Genomic DNA, 7,281 nt, shown 5'->3' on the forward strand with positions numbered 1-7,281 from the left:
CCTGCCTCTGCCTCCCGAGTGCTGGGATTAAAGGCGTGCGCCACCACCGCCCGGCTCTTTTTTTTTTTTTAAGAAGAACAGATAGAGTGTCTCTTGTAGCTGCAGCTTGCATTGTGATTTTGGCAGTGAGCAGCAGAAACTGAGAAGTTAGAAACCAGCTCATGACCCAGCTACCATCTTAGAAACCAGCTCATGACCCGGCTACCATCAGGAACTTGTCTGTTGTCCCTCTGTACTTCCTGGCTGTCTCACGTCTTTGTTAAGTGTTATTTCCTCTGTTTTGCTGTCATATAGAAAGAAAAAAACAAATAAAATGGGTTTATTTTGCAGTTACTGGTGGGGTAAATTATACTCTCTCATATCTTCTGATGCCTGAAAAGAGAGCCCAGTGAGAAGCCAAACTTTTGGATCCGTTCTGTCACCTATTTAGGGGCTGACTCCCTTCTTCCTAGGCTGTATCTGGTAGTGTTCTTAGCATGGCTTGGCTTATTAGCAACAAGGAAGCAAATGTTCGAGACCTTTCTCCTTGGTAATCCTGAATAAACAGGCATTTGTTTTTAGATGTCCCAAGTTCAGGCCCTTGAGACTAGCCAGATTGATCTGATTCCCCTGCTGGAAGAACCTACAGTGACCTGCTAGACAGAGTGGGTCATGTATACAGTCATCCACCTGCTTTTCCTGGGCAACAGCTCAGGTTGCTTCTGGTGACTGGCTGCACTGAGGCCTCTCTGGTTTCATGGTAACAGTTGATTAAGCAAGCTGAGAAACATGCCCATGGATCTATGGTGAACTTGGGAGCAGAGATGAGATTGGAATCGGAGCATGTCCAGTATATTTGTTGTTTGCAAGTAGGTTTCTCATTCAGGTGCTTGTGCTTGGTGTCAGTGTCAGTGCTAGAACAGAGTTGGGGGGTGACGGCCATGCCTCTTGCTGAGCATGTTGGCTTCAAACTTTCCAAATAAGTCCCAGTTGGCCTTACTTTGGTGACTGGTTGTGCTGTTTACTGTCTTAGGCTCTTCAAGCCCCTCCAAACCTAGAAGTTCACTGGTTCTAAAGAGTAGTTGGCTTTTTCCATGTCATTCCGTCCCTATTGCTTTACTTGGATGACTTTGGTATGGGTTTGCTTCTTCAGTCTGTGTCAGCTATCTGATCAGTGTAGCCTTGCTACACCTTTTCTGTGGCTTTCCATTGACCTCCCGTGAAGCTTAAGTTAGCATGTAGGCTGTGCACACAATCCCCGTTTCCTGTCCAGCTTTGGTTCTTTATAAGTCTGCCCAGCCTAGAACTCAGCCGCATCGAACTTCTTTCAGTTCCTCTGCCCTGTGTCTGCTTCTTTGCCTTTTTAAGCCTTTGCATATTCTGTTGCTTCTACAGGGCACATGCTCTCTCTTGCTTCTCTTGCCTCCTTTACCAGGCTTAGCTCAGCTTTCACTTCCTCAGGGAACCCCGCCCTTCACATCAGTACATCCTGGCTCTCTGGTTTAACCTTAACCTGACAGTGGTGGGACCGAGTGTAGGCCCTACCCTGTTCCCAGCTCTGTGCTGATCCTGTGGAAGGCACGAATGAAATCTCAGGCTCTACGGAAGAAGGTACTGACATCATTCTTTTACTTGTGGTTATCCAGATACCCCTTCACAATTTGTTTAAGAAGCAGAAACTTGCTGGTGGTGGAATATACCTTTAATCCCAGCACTCGGGAGGCAGGGGAAAGGCAGATCTCTGTGAGTTTGAGGACAGAGGGCTATTACACAGAGAAATCCTGTCTTGAAAAACCTAAAAAGCAAAACAAAAACCCCAGAAACATTTCTGCATTGAGTGGTCGAGGCGCCCTTGTCATAATCAGTTAATTGGGTGAGAGTTTAGTTCTAGGCTCCCTGTTTTGAGTCTTTTTTGTTGGTTTTCATGTCTATTTTTTGCTAGTCTTATACTTTTTTGTTGTTGTTGCTGTTGTTTCAAGACAGGATTTCTCTATGTAACAGCTTTAGCTGTCCTGTGGCTCTTGTAGCCCAAGCTGGCCTCAAACTCATAGAGATCCACCTACCTGCTTCCCAAGTGCAGGGATTAAAGACATATGCCACTATGCCTGGCCTTTATTTTATTTTATTTTATTTTATCTTATTTTGAGACAGGGTCTCACTATGTAACCCTGACTGGCCTAGAACTTGCTATGTAGTTCAGGCTGCCATTGAACGCTCAGAGATTGCCTGCTTCTGCCTCCAGAGTGCTGGGATTAAAGGTGAGCACTCCAAGCCTCCTATATTTATTTTTTTTGTCTTAACTGCTTTACCCAGAACTCTCAGTGTTCTATTGAAGCAGTAATAGTGAGAGAGCATTGTATTCCCAGTATTAGAGGATAAGCTGTGAGTCTTGCTACTGTTTTATGTTACTGTGTTAGGATTCTTTCTGTTCTCTGTTGAGTATAATTGGAATGTAATTTTTGTTTTGTTTTGAGACAAGGTATCTATGTAGTTCTGGAGCTTGCCTTGTAGACCAGGCTGACCTTGAACTCACAGAGCTCCTCCTGCCTCTGCTTGAGTGCTGGAATTAAAGGCAATTGCCATCACGCTTGACCCAGCGTGATGTTTAAATATTTAAAATTTTATTTTGTTTGAGGAAGGGTAATTGCTATAGCTCAGGCTGGACTCATAGCTGCCTCAGCCTCCTGATTCTTAAATTATAGGTGTGTGTCACTCACTTGGCTGATATGTAATTTCTTTATCCTATATGATTCACCCCTTAAAGTGTATAGTTGTGGATTGGGATTTATTTCAACAATACAGTCCTTGCTTGGCACTTTCAATGTACTCAAAAGGACCTCGACTGAGTGCTGGTATTGCAAAACCAAAAAGTGTGCAGTTCAGCACTTAGTATATTCGAAGGGTCCTTATGGCTCTTACCCTTGATTATCTCAGGCTGGTTGGATGATAGTCTTCAGTGCCTGAAAACTCACTAGAAGGTGGGAGTCTGCAGCTATTTTGAACAAAAAGTTGAGACAAGGTCTCTTTATGCATCCCTGGGTAGCTGTGTAGTCAAGGCTGGCATTGGACTTTTGACATCCTGCCAGCCTCTTCCTTCCAAGTGCTGGGGAATTACAGTTGTGGGTGGCCACACCCATCTGGGAAACTTCTTTCTCTCACTCTCTTTTTACCCCAGTGCTTGGGGCTTGTGTCTAGGCAAGTGCCCTGCCACATGTAGCCCAGCGCTGTATGTCTTCTTGTAGCTTTAGGGCACCCTCCTTTGGAAAAAGACTTAGTGTTATCTGGTGTTTGAAGAGTTGGGGCCTATTTCCTTTGGACCCTGACTCAGCTTTGACCTCATTTGTGTCTGCTAGTTGGGTTCCTGCGGGGCTGCTCCCCATGTCATTGACACCCAGAGGTGGCATGGTGCCCAATGTGAATGGTGTCAGCTTCCCCTGGCTACTCTGCACTTAACTCATCCAATCAGATCTTGAAGTTGAGCAGGAGTTTGTGCAGAGGCTCTTGGAAGTTTTCTAAGAAATGCCCTTCCTCCTGGGGGACACAGAGCCCATAGGAATGTGATGATGGCTACTTGCTGGAGAGAAGCTTCTTTTGTAGGAAGTAATGTAATAGCTTGTTCCTGTTTGTTTGTTTGTTTGTTTTTGAGGCAGGGTTTTTTTTTTTTTCCGGAGCTTTTTTGGAGCTTGTCTTGGAACTCATTTGGTAGACCGGGCTGACCTCGAACTCACAGAGATCTACCTGCCTCTGCCTCCTGAGTGCAGGGATTAAAGGAGTGCGCCACCACCACCCAGTTTCATGTTTGTTTTTTATAGTGCTGGAGATCAGACCCTAGGCTTTGTGCATGTTAGGCAAGTGCTGTACTACACCTCAGCCCCCTAAAGCAGCTTGTGTTTGAGCATAGATGTCTTAGTGGTCTTTCCCCATGGAACATTGTAGAACCAGAACTTTGGCTGGTGACCAAACATAACTCTTCCTGCGGGATCCTTAATTAACCCTGTTTACACTAGCTTTAAGCTGTCAAGGATCATTCAGGAAACAAATATGCTCTAAACCCAAGCTCTTCCCTTAGTTTCAGGAAACTCTTATGACAGGAGTGGGACTACATGTAGTGTGGGATGCAGGCTCAGGCCCCTCACAATAGGACAGGATGAGTGGCCGCCTTCCAAGTTAGGGAACCCCCTGGCTGTGTTGTGCATTTTCGGTGGATGACTACAGGCTAGTTGAGTTGTTTACTGCTTAGTCAGCAAAGACATCAGGGGAATGGAGACCAGCTTTTGGCATCTTCTACCACATAAAGCCAGGAAGCTGATTATTTAGGCCGTTGTTTTTCTGAGGAAATGTGAAGGTTGTAATCTAATGGGGATCCTGCCAGCAGGCTCACACAATGGCTCCCGATGACTCTCGAAGCTGGCCCTTTCTCGCAGTCAGTATGTGTTTCTTGGAAGGGCTGAGCAGTTCTGTTCAGCCTTGGGCTGTGTATTGGGCCATGTCTTTGGCCTCAAAGGAGTTAACACTGTGTCCCAAATAGTGCTTAAAATAAGGAAGACAAGTTTTCTTTGTGCTATGGATGCCCTCTATAAAATGTTGGTCCTCCCTGCATCTCCTTTAAGCACTGTGGACTAAATTAATTAGCTCTATGTGCTAGTCTGTATATTTTGATGCCTGTACAACATGATGGGGTTGCTGGTTTCAAAGGGAGATGGGTGGGTCAGAGCCTTGCATTCGTGTTTGCTATTCTGTTTGGGTATTAGAAGTTGTTCCTCCAAGATCCAGTGAATGGTATAGACAGTGATAGAAAGGAAAGAGGGCATTAACTACATTTGAATGCCAGGCAGGGTCTGGGCTAAGGCTGACTATGGAATGGGATCCTGGAAGTGCTAGGAAGCAGGTGCATAGTACATTTGTACTAGAGGAGGAAGACTCTGAGATGAGATCAACATGGAAAGGATCTTGGTAAAGTCATAACACAAGCAATCAAGTGGCTATTGAGGTATCTGAGGCAAATTAAGGCAACTCTATGCAGCTCCTTCAGTTTTGGGAAGTGGGACGATGCCCAGTTAGTAAGAATGCCTTCTGTACAAGCACAAGGACTTGAGTTTGGGTCTCTAATATCCACACAGCAGTGCACGCCTGTAATCTCAGAACTGGGAAGCTGAAGACAGGAAGATCCTGTGGCTTACAAACCAGCCATATAGCTGAACTAGTGAGCTCCAGGGTCAGTGAAAGATTGTCTTATAAAAAAAAAAGAGACTAGTAAGAAAGACACCTGACAGTAAATTCTGGCTTCCACACACACGTGTACACACTACACACACACACCAATAGAAACTTTTGTTTTTGTTTTTGTTTTTTTTGAGTCAGGGTTTCTCTGTAGCTTTGGAGCCTGTCCTGGAACTCAACTCTGTAGATCAGGCTGGCCTCAAACTCAAAGAGATCCGACTGTCTCTGCCTTCTGAGTGCTGGGATTAAAGGTGTGCACCATCACCATTGAGCAAAACTTTTTTTCATTATGGTAAAATTCACTTATCATAGTATTTTCCATCTTAACCTTTTAGAATGTACAATTCAATGGTATTGAATACATTGCCATTCTTAGTCAATTGTAAAGTTACATCTTAGCCTCTTTGGATGGTGTTTTGGATGTTTTAAGTATTTCAGGCAACTCAGCTGCCTGTTGTAATGGTTTTACGTGCTTAGCATCAGGTGTTTTATATTTGGCTTCTACTCTTTTACTCTTTTTTTTTTTTATTGAAAAAAAGGAAAAAGTTTCTGCCTCCTCCCAGCCTCCCATTTCCCTCCCCCTCCTCCCACCTTTCTTCCCCTCCCCCCACTCCTCTCCCCCTCCCTCTCTGATTTGGTTATGGTGGTGGCACACGCCTTTAATCCCAGCACCTTAGAGCCAGAGACAGGTGGCTCTTTGTGAGTTTGAGGCCAGCGTGGTCTACAGAGCAAGTTCCAGGACAGCCAGTGCTATTACACAAAGAAACTCTGTCTCAAGGAGAAACAAAATGATGATGGTTTGATTTTTTTTTCCTTAAGATTTATTTATTTATTTATTTATTTTATGTGTATTGGTATTTTGCCTAAATGTGGATTTGTGTTAGATCCCCTGGAACTGGAGTTACTGACAGTTGTGAGTTACCATGCGGGTGCTGGGAATTGAACCCTGGTCCTCTGGAAGTACAGTCAGTACTCTTAACCGCTGAGCCGTCTCTTCAGTCCTAGCCATCTTTCCAGCCACAGAGGGCTTGATTCTTTTATTTTTAAGTTCTTGAGTTACCCATTTCCTTCTATACCACAAACACTTAGACTGAAAAAGAGATTTCCTTTTTTGGCTTACGTCTTCTTATGAGTGCTACTAAGACTTCTTTGGAAGTTGCCACAGGAAGGGCCCCACCTTGCCTTGCATACCTTACTTAGGTGCCTAGGGTGGAACAATTGTGTGTGTGTGTGTGTGTGTGTGTGTATGTATGTGTATGTATGGGGGATGATTTTGGTTTTGGAAGCTCAAACTTCAACACCTCCCTGCTGTGTGTGATCTAGGAGGCTAGCCATAAATGCACAGGGAAGGTAATGTGAATATGTTTTGAGGAAACTGTGTTTGGGTTCCGGATGATCCAGAGTAGATTCTGCCTGGCTGTACTTTTTCAGTATTACTGCTCCTTGCTAATGACAAAGTTTGACCTTGCATTGTGCTGCCATTCATTCCCTAGTTCATAGGTACTTTTAAGGAGTTGGTTCTCCTGCCAAAGGATTGGAGGTCATGATTTTAGTACACTTTAGCAGTTAGTCATGGTTACACACAATATCCCTTATTTTCTTTTAAAGGAAAATTTAAAATCATCTGTGTTTATTTTGTGTGCTTGCATGTGCACACAGATCTGGAAGTCAGAGGGAGACATTTGAGGGTCAGTATTTTCTTTTCATTGTATGGGTCCCAGAGGTGGAATTCAGGTTTCAGCTTGGTGGCAAGTGCCCTTGCCTGATGAGTAATCTTAGTGGTCCTCTGTTTTTAGTGGCAAAGATATTAAGATGCTTCCATTGGAAATAAAAAGGTTTGTTGGATGTGGTGGCACACACTTTAAATCCCAACACTCGGGATGCAGAAGCAGGTAGATCTCTGTGAGTTCAAGGCCATCCTGGCCTCTTGAGTTCCAGGACATTCATAGCTACACAGAGAAACCCTGTCTTAATCAATCAATCAATCAATGGATGGAAAAGCAAAAGTTTGTACTTAGATAAGAGAAATCAAGCCGGGCGGTGGTGGCGCACACCTTTAATTCCAGCACTTGGGAGGCAGAG

At 44.4% G+C, this 7,281-nt stretch overlaps 1 protein-coding gene across 1 annotated transcript in view; it reads left to right on the forward strand.

The window, feature by feature from the left end:
• Positions 1-7,281, forward strand: part of Ranbp10 (RAN binding protein 10) — a 60,365-nt gene that overhangs the window by 16,053 nt on the left and 37,031 nt on the right. The gene's annotated exons all lie outside the window — the stretch shown is intronic.

The sequence above is a fragment of the Microtus ochrogaster genome, chromosome 4 (assembly GCF_000317375.1).
Source record: "Microtus ochrogaster isolate Prairie Vole_2 chromosome 4, MicOch1.0, whole genome shotgun sequence".
Classification (NCBI taxonomy): domain Eukaryota; kingdom Metazoa; phylum Chordata; class Mammalia; order Rodentia; family Cricetidae; genus Microtus; species Microtus ochrogaster.